Source organism: Mastomys coucha, unplaced genomic scaffold (assembly GCF_008632895.1).
Source record: "Mastomys coucha isolate ucsf_1 unplaced genomic scaffold, UCSF_Mcou_1 pScaffold5, whole genome shotgun sequence".
NCBI lineage: Eukaryota > Metazoa > Chordata > Mammalia > Rodentia > Muridae > Mastomys > Mastomys coucha.
In genome coordinates, this window is record NW_022196911.1 from 35,839,336 (window position 1) to 35,853,540 (window position 14,205).

Genomic DNA, 14,205 nt, shown 5'->3' on the forward strand with positions numbered 1-14,205 from the left:
GGAACTCACAGCCTGGACAGAGAATAAGAAGACTTTCTCTAGAAAAGTGAGCCAGTCAGAATTGGGTGAACACAACATCCGAAACTACATAAACCACCCCTCCCCTGACTATAAGGTGACTTGGTCAGTAAAGAAGAAATGTCTGTGTTGCTAAATGTACTCATATAAATATATTATTAAACATTTAGGACATAGAAATCACCACAGTTTCTCTTTGGAAGACTTCTAACAACCTAAAAAAATGACCCACCTTTTGAGTACTTTATATTCTCAGTTCCAGAATTTCGAGCACTTCATGTAAGTGGACTCATAACTGTGTTCATATATGTATCACAACATGCTAAGTTGTGTTTACTTATTCTGGCACCCTAGATATCACACTGGGGACAGATCAGAACCACTTACCCTCCCTTTCTTGCTCCCCAGTTTTTCAAGACATCATCTACCTTTCTGAATAACCCCTTTCACTTTGTACTGGGACGATGTTGGACTTCACCTGAAGATACAGCGTCCAGAAGAAAAAAAAATCAACATAGCACCTGTCCTCACAGTGTCCCACGGATATCCATTTTACCCAAGTAAATTTAAACTTAACAAGGTAGTATGTTCTATTAAAGAGTAGCAAGCTTGGCATGGTGGTACCTGCCCATAATCTCAGTACTCAAATGGCATAGGCAGAATAGTGAATTTTAGGCCAGCATAGACCATAAAGGAAGATACTATCTAAATAGGGTACAGGAAGCTGGAGCAACGTCTCAGCAAATAACAGCTTGCTGTGCATTTCCAAGGTCTAGCAAGATGGGAGTCCTATACCTGCCTGTAATCCTCAAAACCAGAAGAACTACTAGGGCTTGCTGGATTGCAGCAAAACTAAAAGAATGTGGGTGCCCAAGTTAAGAGAAAGACTCTGCCTCAAAGGAGAAGACGGAAAGTAGTAGAGGAGAAATTCAGCACCATATTCTGACCTTCACACTTTTCCATGTACATGCACACATGCATACACAAATAAATGAATGAATGAATCATTTTTGATATTCAGAGAAAGAATCTTGATATTAATCTGAGACAGTTTAATGACATTTATATTTGCCTGTTATGAAGATAGTTAGCACCTTAAAAGAATACACTTGCTGGGCAGTGGTGGCACACACCTTTAATCCCAGTACTTGGGAGGCAGAGGCAAGCGGATTTCTGAGTTCGAGGCCAGCCTGGTCTACAGAGTGAGTTCTAGGACAGTCAGGGCTACACAGAGAAACCTGTCTTGAAAATAAATTAATAGACTTTATGGTCAAAATAATGATATTATTTCTCCTGAAAGTAAGGCACTATGATATGTAGTACAATTCTTATCAAAATTCCAGTTGCCTTGTTGGAGAAACTGAAATGCTTTTCCAGACTTCATATGAAATGCACAGCTCTTCCAAACAACAAAAAATAATTTTGAAAAGAGCAAAGTTTTAGGGTAATACTCGTACTTTCTAAGTTCAAAATGTACTACCTGGACTCATCAAAGACTGTGTGCTTTATAACGGAAACAAGAATAGAGACCAATGGCATAGAATTAAGAGTCTAGAAGTTAATTAATTTTAAATAAATTTGCTAAGATAATTTCATATGGAGATAATTTTTAACAAAAAATGCTGAGACAACAAGATATCCACATGCAAAAAATTAACTCAATCTGAATCAAAGACCCGAGTGAAAAAATACTTAGAAGAAAACAGGTAAGTCACCCTGCACTAAGCAATGGATGCTGAGATGTGAAATGATAAAAATACAAACATGAGTGATGGGAGAGACGGCTCAGTGGCTAAGAGCACTGACTCCTCTCACAGAGGTCCTGAGTTCAATTACCAGCAATCACATGGTGGCTCACAGCCATCTGTAATGGGATCTGATGCCCTCTTCTGGTGTATCTGAAGACAGCTACAATGTACTCATATACATACAATAAATAAATCTTAAAAAAAATACAAACATGAAGTGTGTGTGTGTGTGGGGGGGGGTGTATCATGAAACTCAGTAGTAAAACAGTTGTCTAACATTCATGAAGTCCTGGACTCTGTAGTCCAGAAAGAAAGAAAGAAAGAAAGAAAGAAAGAAAGAAAGAAAGAAAGAAAGAAAGAAAGAAAGAAAGAAAGAAAGGAAGGAAGGAAGGAAGGAAGGAAGGGAGGAAGGAGGGAAGGATGGAAGGAAGGAAAGAGAGGGAGGGAGGGAAGAAGGAAGGAAGGAAGGAAGGAAGGAAGGAAGGAAGGAAGGAAGGAAGGAAGGAAGGAATTAAAGATAAACAAAACAGGACTGGACAAGTGGCTCATCAGTTAATAGCACTAGCTATTTTTCTAGAAGTTATGAGTTCAGTTTCCAGCACCAAGATGGCTGTTCACAAACTCTATAACTTAGACACATAGAATCTGATGCCCTCCTCTAGTATGCAGACATACATAAGACAATAATTATACACATAAACAAATAGGTGTTTTTAAATGCAATCTAGATAAATCAGACTTCATTAAAAGTATTTAAAATTCCTTTTTTCCTCATTGGATGCCTGAAGACAGGATGGGTATCAGCAGCACATGGGAGTCACCCTTGAAAACTCAGCCATGGTTTACTCTCTTGGAGTATCTACTCAGATATCAGGGTCTGATACAGAAACAAAGCTGAATGTATGCTCATAGTGTTCCTGTCACTGGAAAGACAACAGGCTTCATTAAGTTGTACTAAGAGACTTTTCTTGACTAGATTATCCAAAAGAAAGATAGTACTAGCATTTGTACATAGATATTTTAAAGTGTAAGACCTTTAAAAAAGTATTTAAAACTTTGTGTAGTAAAGTTTACAGTTATCAAAAGGTTAAAAAAACGAATATAGACTAGGAGACTATAGTTAAATTCAGGATATCTGATAAAGGATTAACATACATAATAAATAAAGAACTCTTAAAAGACAACAGCAAAAAGACACACCATCCATTCTAAAACTGATCATAAGACTGATAGACACTTCTAAAAATATATATACAAATGATCAACAAGAATACAAATGATGCCATTACTATTATCAATATGCCATTCCATTATATATGAATAATCTTACCTTTTTACTTCATTTCTATAGAATGGTTATAACAATAACTATAGAACCAGTCTTGTCAAGGATTTACAGAATTACAACCTTCATGCAGTGCTGAGAGGAATGTAAAACAGAACTGGCAACTATGGTCAACAATTTAGCAAATTCTTAAATATTGAACACAAACTTGGCACATGACCCATGTAGTTCTAGTCCATGGCAAATACCCAACAGAACTGAAAATATGTGGCCATACAAATGTCATGCGAGTGTTCATAGTAACTTTTAAATAGAAATAGTCCACATGCCCATGAATTAATTAATGAATAAACACCATGTCATATGGATATTTGTCAATCCGTACAACATAAGGAAGTATTCAGATATGCCACAACATGGATGAACACTGATGAAATTTTATAATATATTGGGAACTAATCAAGGAAGGGCTCCATGGTATAAAATGTCTAAAAAGAGAAAAATTCATGGACACAGGAGAGAAGATAATGCTGGCCTAGAACAGGAGCTATGGCAGATGAGAGAGAATTAAAGGTGAGTGCTAAAGGTCATAGGACATTTTCTGGATCTGAGGCAGAAAATCTGGTTAGATAGTAAGGCTCCTTGCAGGAGTCTTCAAAGCTACCACAGGACTCACTAGAAGGGAACAAACAGTCAGACAGACATAGAACAAGGCATAGGCACAGACAAAGCCTAGAACAAGACAGGCTTGACTCAGGCACACAGAAAGCTGTAGTCATTGTGTAACCCTTGTTGACCTTCCGGCTACAAGCCTACACCCAAAGTCTGCTTGACCGTGCTCCTAATGGGAGCTCAGACCTCACTGAAGGAAGACTGAAAGGCCTGAAGCATATTCTGCCTCCTATCTTTTTCTATCTCTTACTTGCTTGCTGTCCTTTCAAGCCCCAAGGTAACAATGGCCCGAGGCCCCAGGTCTGCAGTTGAATTTACCCTCAGCCTCCAGCTCTTTAGCACTCCTCAACCATTCCTGAAGCACTCCTTTGGGAAGAGCATCAAACCCAAACAGTAATTCCCCCACCTCATCCATCCCCGAAGAGGCCTGCCCTCTTCTGAGGCACTGATCCTCTCTAACCACCTCTTTTGCTTCTCATTCTGATGGAAGAACACTGCTTCCCACAGTGAGTGTCCCTGTGACACCTTAGCAGCCAACCCTTCTTCTCTTTGCAGTCTAACCTTATAAACACATTGCCGTGCTAAATTCCCTATATTGAAATATTTTTTTTCTTTTTTTCCTTAATTGCATTCTAATAAAACCCATCACATGTATTAATAGTCTTTTAACATTCTATAATTCATATGGTAAATCACCTACTATTTTTCTTAATACAATGACATCCTATGTCATAACATAACCTGCTTTATATTATGGACATCTTTATCAGTATACTTCCACATTATGTTGGATATAAACAATATATCCTTTTTATGGTAATTGGATCCATTCCATCGTCTCGAATAATTGTGTTCATTGCCCTAAATTTGTCTAAAGTATACTGGTCTTCTGAGGAACTTTAATTGTCTGGATTCTAATTGAAGTTATTTATTTACTGAGTGCATATTCTCTAACAACATTATACTGGATGTTTGAGGAATGCAATAGGTAGTCAGACTTGCACTGAAAGAGCTTGAATTTAGTAGGAAGATGGAAGAAAGGAAGACTGTAACTTGATTTTCCTAAACACGTGCAGGTTCAAGGTCACTTTCCTGACAGTTCAGGCACTCGAGGTTTGGTTTTTTGAGGTCAATGTCATACTAAACACAGCCATCCCATTTGCTAATCTTAGCCCACTCTGACCTGCACCATAAAAACAGGGATCCTAATTATGGTTCGATAATGATTTTGAGATTGGAAGAAGTCCTGAGAGCACATCTGAATTTAATTGTTTCCAAGTTGGCTGATCATAGTCCTAAGGAGATAAAAGATTTATCAAACTAGAAAACAAATAGTAATAAACTTACACCCAATATTATACTGGCATTCAGAGAATTACCTGAACCAGATTCAACTTTGACTATACTGCAACATCAACAGACTTCCACTGGGGCTCCAAAAGACATTTTCTTAGACATCCTAACAAGGTCATTTTTCTTGGTGAACATTTTACTCAAGGGTGAGATACCAATCCTACATTTCATTTACAAATGGGAGAAGCCCAGAGGCCCAGAACAATTTATTAAGGACATTTTCTTTAAATAAGTTCTCTTCATAAGCCCATAATATATTCAAAAGGGGGGAAAGGGGAAGTTGGGAATTAAATAAACTCATTGGTCATCACTGAAGAGCACCAACTCATTACTCTGAAATTTGATAATGAAAAAGAAGGGGAGGAAGGTCGGTGTGTATTATGACTTTCTAAGTAAATAAATCTCAATGCAAGGCAAATAGCCTTAGTGAAATAGAAGAGCTTCTTCTGTTCAAAGAATTCCAGCTGGCAAAGGCAGAAAAATAAATATAATTCAGCAATCACCAACCCTTAGCCTTCAAGGAGATAACCCATGCAAAACATGATCTTTTAGTTTCCTGGTACAGACATTACAAATTACCTCAAGCTTAGATTGCTTAAAAATACCAGAAGTCGATTTTCTAACAGCTGGAAGGAAGTGTCCCAAGGTCAAAGTGACCATAGGTCTACCTATGTTCTTTCTGCAACTCACAATTTAATCCTTTTTTGCATGTTTTTCCTTCTGGCTGAGCTATTCATCGATGGTTCTCTGCTGTATCATTCCATCATTTGTGTCTAGCTTCACCTGGCATTTTCTGATATAAAGATACAGTCATACTACATTTAGATCCACCTTACTGACCTTACTTGAACTCTGTTATATGAATTAAGACTTTACTTCCACTGACAGAGTCATCTAATCTAGACCCTTCAAGAAATGGAACCATCAACCAAAGAGCATTCATGGGCTCGACCTAGGCCATACTGAATGTATGTAACAGATGTGCAGCTAGGTCTTCATGTGGGTCCTCTAACAACTGGAATGGGGGCTGTCCCTGACTCTGTTGCCTGCCTGTGGATCCTGTTCCCCTAACTGAGCTGCCTTGTCTGGCCATAATGGGAAAGAATGTGCTAACCCTCCAGTGACTTTAGGTGGTAGGTTGGTTGGTACCCAGGGGGAACTTCCCACTTCTCAGAGGATAAGGGGAGGGGAAAGCAGAGGGGCTATGATTGGGATGTAATGTGTATAAATGAATAAATTAGGGCTGGAGAGATGGCTCAGCAGTTCAGAGCATTACTGCTCTTTGAGAGGTCCTGAGTTCAATTCTCAGCAAATATATGGAGGTTCACAACCATCTGTAATGGGATCCAATGGCTTCTTCTGAGTATCAGAAAACAACTACACTGTACTCATATAAATAAAATGAGTAAATCTTAAAAATAAGTAAGTTAATGAAAAAATCTAAATAAACATTCAGGCTGCTGCCTTTACTTAAAAAAAAAAAAATCCCTTTTATGGAAAGCCACAGCTCAGAAACAGTTTTAATTCTTCCATATTGACTATTTGAATCAATATCATCATTTGGAACCATGAGGAGCATAAGCCTAAAAGTATTCATTTTCTGATCATCTACTATGTGGCAGATACCAGGGAACGTCAATAACCCCTACTTTCTCAGCCAATCCTGAAATATTCATGTGAAACTAGTACCTCTTCAAACCTCCATTTCACAAGTGAAGAAATATAGATTATTGATTGATGTTAGTTGTAGGTGCCGCAGTAGAGTGAGAAGCTCACCAAGATGCTAAGCCTTCATTTACAAAAAAAAAAAAAAAAAAAAAAAAAAAAAAAAAAAAAAAAAAGCAGAGGGGTTCAGCACTCTTGAAAAAGACTGACCCCCAGCTACCTCACTCCAGTTATTTTACTCAAACATTATACAGTGTTAATTGGAGGTGGGAAAGGTTCCAGCTACAAAGGTATCGTGCCCTTGCTGCCCATGAGAGCAGACAACCCACAGAAATCTCTGTCCATTTATACTATGGCTAGTCATAATCAAAAGTAAGAACTCCAGGTTTGCCAATGGTATCTTAGGACCAAGGTCTGTGCAGTTGCAAGTTCTCACATAGCACCACGTGCAGATTTTCTAGAGAATCAACATTTCTTCAAGGTTCAAACAGTCTCAAAACAATTTCTCAGCCTCTACTCATTAACTCAAAAATAGTAATGGCTTTACTGAAACATTTCATTCAAAGCCAGACATGAAGGCTTTACTATACATTTCACTATATTGGAGAGATGAAGAGAGCGGCTAGGATCCTGGTGACTGTGGACAAAACTATAACTGGAATATAAATCTATTCCCCTCTCAAACTTGTAAAGATCCTGACAACATATAGATGGAAGATCGGCAGAGGAAATTCTTAACATGGAACAAAACTATATTACCCAGAAATTCAGACAGAGCACAGATACACCCTCTTCCTCATAAAATCTAACTTTGTCAATAGTAAAGAGATTTAAAATGAAAGTGAAAATGGAATTTTGGGACCCGGAAAACAAATTAACTAATAATTGAGGTCTAAGATACAGCTCAGTCAGTCAGTAGAGCGCTTGCATAGCACACAGGAAGCCCAAGGTTCGATCCTCCTCAACACTGCATAAAACAGGTATAGAGACAAAAACCCAACCAAACAAACAAACCCAAAATGAAACCAAACTTCAGCAGCTAGGAGGTGGAGGTAGAAAGATCAGAGAGTCAAAGTCATGTTTGCCTTCATAAGGAGCTTGAGGTCAACATGGACTACATAAGACTCTGTCAAAAGTAAAAACAAAAACAGAGCAAGCAAGCAAACAAAAAACTCAGGCACTGAAGAGATGGCTCAGTTGTTAAAAGCAATTCCTTTTACAAAAGACCTGGATCTGATTCCCAGTACCCACATTGGTAGTTCAAAATTGTGTAGTTGCAGGGGATCCAGAGTCCTCTTCTGGCTTTCATGGACAAAAAGCACGCATAGGATGCACAAATGTGCAAGCAGAAAAAAAAAAATTCATGCATAAAAAATGTAAAATGAATCAAATTAATTTAAGAATTAAAAATAAACAAAACAGTCCAGTCATAGATTTCAAGAATACAAAATCCTAAAGATGCAGTAGAAATATCCAAGAAGCAACCAGTGATGCACCAGAGCCCAAACTTATGCAGTCTATAGCATGAAATACCTTAGGTAGCATGGAGAAAGAAAGAAACAAAAATGAAATTGGTGGAAGCTGTTTCATACATAGTCACTTAGACTCGTAGTCTATGTTTCATACATAGCCACTCAGCCCTGCCCCTCCTCAAAGAGGGCCATTGAGAGCAACATGGGAACAATAAGCAGGAATCTTCCGTTAAAAACAGAACTCAAATTCTTGGCACCTGAATTGTGTCCTCTGGGAAGAGTGTAACCAAAGACTCTGTAGGGACTCTGTCTAGCCAAAGGCAAAGTCTAACAGTATTAATTTTTGAATAGCCCAATGATGCAACTGATGATGTCACTTTGAGTGACCCTCACAGTTGACAATCTGTGTTCTCTATGAGTTTTAAGGCATTCTGCATTGTGTTCTTAAACATTGAAATGACTTGGAGCTAGAGAACTGTGTCTCATCACATATTGATCTTACAAAGAACCCAAATCTGGATCCAAGCATCTATCCGAAGGTTCACAAATACCTATAACTGCAATTTCATAGTATCTGTTTCCCTTGGCTAGATTGCACGGGCTCTCCCCTGCATCTGGTACGTATATATATATACACATGCAGGCTCTCACACACATATAAATAAATCTCTTTTTTATTAAAAATACTTAACTAGATGTGACACATTTCTATACCAGGAAAGTAGAAGTGAGTCACTAAGGGTAGGCACCTTAAGGGAAGGAATGTAAAAGCACAGGTAAAATGAAAATGGAGAAAGAGCTTAGTAGATGTAGCAGGGTTCAACAGTGGAAGGGGAGAGGAATGTGGAAGTCAGGTGTTGGTAGAAGGCTTAACTGCAATAAAGTGTGTTATGCATAACAAAGCTATTCAGAAACCTATACTCTTCCAACCCAAGAGAAAAGAGTCAATCTGGGACAGGAGAACACAGGTGAGTTTGGGTTTGTTCTTGTGGTTGTTGTCACTGGTGGTAGTGGTCTTGTTTTCTTGCCTCTGCAGTTGTATGGTACTGAAATAAAGTGTGTTGTGAAAAAGAGAAAGAGAGAGAGAAATAAAGAAGAAAGGAAGAAAGGAAGAGAAGGAGGCAGGGCAAGAGGGAGAGGAAGAGAAGACAGGAGAGGAGAAGAGAAGAGAGGAAAGGAGAGGAGAGGAGAGGAGAGAAGAGAAGGGGAAAGGAAAAGAAAAGAAACAAAGCACCCACTCTGTAGAAGATGAAGTCGCAAATGCTGTCAAATTCCAGCAGCTTCCTCAGGGTGGAATGAAAGTGAAGAGGTCATCCGCCCTAGTGTAGGGGAATGCCAGGACTAGGAAGCAGGAGAGGCTGGGTTGGTGAGCAGGGGAGGGAGAAGGGAATAGGGAGGTTTTCGGAGGGGGAACCAGGAAGGGAGAGAACATTTGAAATCTAAATAAAGAAAATATCTAATAAAAAAGAAAAAAAAAGAAAGTGAAGAGGTGAGCTGAGAATCTTAGCAGTGGGGCTGTGACTATCAAAACGACAAGAGCAAGATCAGTGTAACTCTCAAGGTGTCTTTTTCTAAACAGGTATGGAAATATACCTCACCAAAAACAATATTTGAAGAAGAAGATACATAATCAGTTATGTGCAGTGGCTAACAGCAATGAGACTTATGAACTATATTACATCCACATTAACAAGGCTGATGAAGTAAATTAAACTCATAATCTGGATCTTTTTCTATGAATTTATAAACATGATTTGTTAACAAAAATAAAAGAATACAGGTGATATGAAAGGAGATGTAGGAAATACTCAGGTTAAAGGATTAGCTGGGAATGGTGGCTTCAGAAAGGGAGGGGGGACAGAGGGTGAGTTGGCCAAAGTGAGGATACATGAAAAAAGCTTTAGGGTACCTCACATGGGTAGCTAGTGCTGCCCCAGGATATATAGGTTATTCAATAAAAATAATCAGTGCTAGGAAGAAATTACCTCCCAATCTAAGTTATTGGGTCAGGAAGATCCCAGATGTACCGAAAACAACACAAGCTATTTTACTCCTGATTGCCTTCCATAAGTAGATGGTAATATCTAATTGTTTCGGGTAATATGTATAGCTAAGGTGATATCTATTAACTTAGTTTGGATACAGGACAGAAAAATCAACCTTGAACTGAACAGAAAACTCTTCCTGTAGGCTAGCATGCATTGTGCTAGAAGGTTCAATGAAGGCTGCTGGAGAAGAAAAGATTTAGTGGTTTTACCCAGTGCTTGCTAAGTCATGCTACAACACTGACCGGCTAACAAGATAGGTTTTACTGGGGCAATGGGGGCAGGAACGTTATAGAGATAACCATTTTCTGTTTGGATAGAAAGCCTGCTCCATAGAAGGGAAGTCATATGCAGCACTGTAAACCTGCCCAAAGGCCCAGATTGGGGAGGCCATAGGCCCAAAGGTAGAATCTAATGGTGTTTTTCTAAATGGTCATATCAACAAACTGTATTATAAATATTTATGTTTATACCCATATATAAACCATTGTCAGAAAAGCCTCTTTTCTCAGCAGGTGATGGTTAATGCACAGAGACCCATAACTGGTCAAAATTCCAAGCATAAATAATTGAGAGGATGGGTCATCTATACCAACCGTAAGTATTCAAGGCACAAGAAAGTTGTGAGAGAGGGGAAAAGAAAAAAATGTAAGAGCCAGTGGATAGTGAGGAGAGTTGTGAAATGGCAACTTCTGGACATGCTGTAGCTACCTGAAGCCCGCCCTCATTTGGGCAGTTCAGGGTTATTAATAACAAAGCAATTAAAGAAAATATAAATCTAAGAGGAGCTGAGGAGAAGGGAATAGGAAGTTGGAGGAGGTAGTAGCAGATGAAAATGGCCAATATACACTGTATAAATGTATAAAATTTCCAGAGAATGAAAAATAGTTTTAAAAACCCTTCAAGATGAAAAATCTCACTAAATAGAAAATACAATGAGCCAGGCTCAGTGTTGATATCCAGAGTACTAGCATTTGGGAGGTAGGGTCAGAAGGATCAAAAGTTCCAGAAGAGAGTACATGCCCTTATCTGTCAAGCCCTGGTTCAAGGCCAGATTGGGCTAAATGAAATATTTTCTCAGATCAAAAGCAAATTTTAAAAGGAAGAAAGATAAGTATACAATGAAACCAACATATACATATGCTTGTATATGTTATGCTAAAATTTCTAAGAGAACGTAAGAAAGACAGCATAAGGCCAGGCAGAAGTCTCTCAGGAGATATGCACTAAATTCTTTGTTCAGAATCATACCCTTACCTTGTTGAAATTAGTGTAAAGGAAAAAGATATGCTTGTTTAAACAAATGTTTTGTGACTTAACTACCAAAGAAAGACTTTGACATCCTTCTAATGGCTCTCTTTGTGGAACCTTGCAGGCTAAAGTCTGTTTACCTCACCTTCTAATCTAAAAAAGCATCAACTAGCTCCTGAACTGGGCCACGTGTTCTGTGCCAGCACTGATAAGCAGGTCTAAACTTTCACTTCTGGAACATCTTCTGTCTGCCTATAATTTCCCTTTCTATATGTTGCAAGGATAGAGCCTAGAAAAATTTGTGTACTGGGGACTGATTCCTCCCCCCCCCAAAAAAAAATCCACACAAAATTACTCAGAACTGAGCCAACCGTTTCTGTGCAACAAAATGATCAAAATAACCATGTTTGGAACTTCCTCACATTTCTGTCACATATAGGGCTGAAAAGATATTGTTTCTTGGGGATGGGAAAATCCTGGTACTTCTCACTTTATTCTGATTTTACCCTGCCTGAGAGATGGTTATAGAATGATCAAAATACCTCTTTGTGCCTCTTTCAGCAGTGAGACACATCAAAGTAGAGAGAATCATCACTCATCAAAGTACTGAGAGTAAGTGTCGGCTGAGTGCTCATGCCCAAATGGAACATCTATATCCCCGACTCTGAAGCCAAAGCAATGCCTCAGAAGAGGAAGCAGAAAGACTTTAAGAGCTATATAGCACAGGGAGAAGTCGTGCAAAATGCTGTCTTCTGAGTATGACATGGCCATTGCAATTGTGAGCACTTGCACACACTTAAAAAAAAACGGTGAAGACTTGAAAGTAGAAGGGAAACTGGTTGGGGAGATGAAGGAGTCAACAGGCATGGGAGAGAAATAACAGGAGGTAATAGGAGCAGGGAATATGATTATAATACCTTGCATGCAAGTAAGAGGCTGTCACTCGCGGAGGCTCTGATTAGCTGTACAAGACCAAAGTTATCAGTAATTCTTACATGGATGGAAGGGGTTCATGAGGTTCCACCTCTGGTTACTTGATAACTGCTGGGAGGGGTCGTTCTTCTTTGGGAGTGTGGCTGCAGGTACATTGCCTAAGTTCATGCAGACAACATTGATTGGACTCTCGGGATTATTTAAAAAGAAGAAGAGGAGGAGGAGGAGGAGGAGGAGGAGGAGGAGGAGGAGGAGGAGGTGGTGGTGCTAATTGAGAGGAGTCCTGTTATAGAAGCATTATAGGGTGTGAGAAAGTAGAATTGGTGGTGGATATGATCAAGATATATTTTATAGGAGTATTAAATTGTTAAACAATTTAAAGTAGTTTAAAAGAAAATATCCAAAATATTCTGTGCCTACATCAGACAAGCCTAGATAGGACTCTTCCTCCCTTCATGCTTGTATAAGTTTGAATCACAGAAAACGATGAGAAAAATCCCCGCAGCATTTATTCATGATACTTAGAGACATGTGATGGGATCACAGAGATTTTGTCTCTAGTAGGAAGAAAAAAAATTCCATTAGAAAGTAAAGATGCGTTCCACAGGAGGCCTACATGCCACCGTCTGTGCTGCCGCCAAGTCTCTAGTAATCCCTTAGAAATTCCAACACATTTTGCGAGTACTCAACACCAACATCGATGGGCGGCAGAAAATAGCCTTTGCCATCACTACCATTAAGGGCGTGGGGCGGACAAATGCTCATGTGGTATTGAGGAAAGCAGACCTTGACCTCACCAAGAAGGCTGGAGAGCTCACGGAGGATGAGGGGGACCATGTGATCACCACCATGCAGAACCCACGACAGTACAAGCTCCCAGACTGGTTCTTGAACAGACAGAAGGAGGTGAAAGATGGGAAGTACAGCCAGGTTCTGGCCAACGGTCTAGAGAACAAGCTGCGTGAGGACCTGGAGCGGTTAAAGAAAAGCGGAGCCCATAGGGGGGCTGCGCCACTTTGGGGGTCTTCGTGTCCGTAGTCAGCACACCAAGACCACTGACCGAAGGGCCCTTACTGTGGGTGTATCCAAGAAGAAATGAGTCTCTGGGCCTTTGCTGTGAATAAATAGTTTATATGCCTATGGAAGAAGGGGGAAAAAGTAAGGAAAGATGCTCCAGTGTTCTCTAAATGACCCAAAGCCACTTTAAAATTTACTTCTGCGAAAATATCAGCGTTGCCGACCTCACAGGAGTCAGATTTCTAGTTAATACACTGCTCATCTTTGAAATGACAAACGAAACCCAGAGAGCGACTCCATCTACCTTTTAGTCAAGTTTCTCTTTCCCCGTTTTCTGCAGAGCAGACATTATTGGGGTCTGTCTCTTTCCCTTGAGACACTAAAGCCAAGAGTCTCTGCCACAATATACACACGGTGAACCTGAGCCGCTCAAGGGCGGACTTTCGTTGACCTCTCTTATTGATTTGCTTGACCCCAGGAGCACATAGTAAATAGCGCTATGTTCAACTTGAAAAGAGAAACTAGACTCTGAACACAGCCCCTAGCAATATGAACTCTTCATTGATTTAAAAACAAAGGAAAGATGAGGTAGCAGAGGGGGGAAAAAGCAATTGGCATCAAATCAAATCTATAGAAAACAGAATGACAGGCTTTGGAAAGCAGGCGCGGTGTTCACTGATGAATTTAAAAGCTACCATGAATCAAACTATAACCGGTCAAGTTTCTCTTCACCTGTTATCTGCAGA

At 39.5% G+C, this 14,205-nt stretch overlaps 1 pseudogene; it reads left to right on the forward strand.

Moving 5' to 3' along the window:
- The first annotated feature begins 13,036 nt into the window (after positions 1–13,036).
- On the forward strand, positions 13,037–13,541 carry LOC116077600 (annotated as a pseudogene).
- Positions 13,542–14,205: the final 664 nt, after the last annotated feature.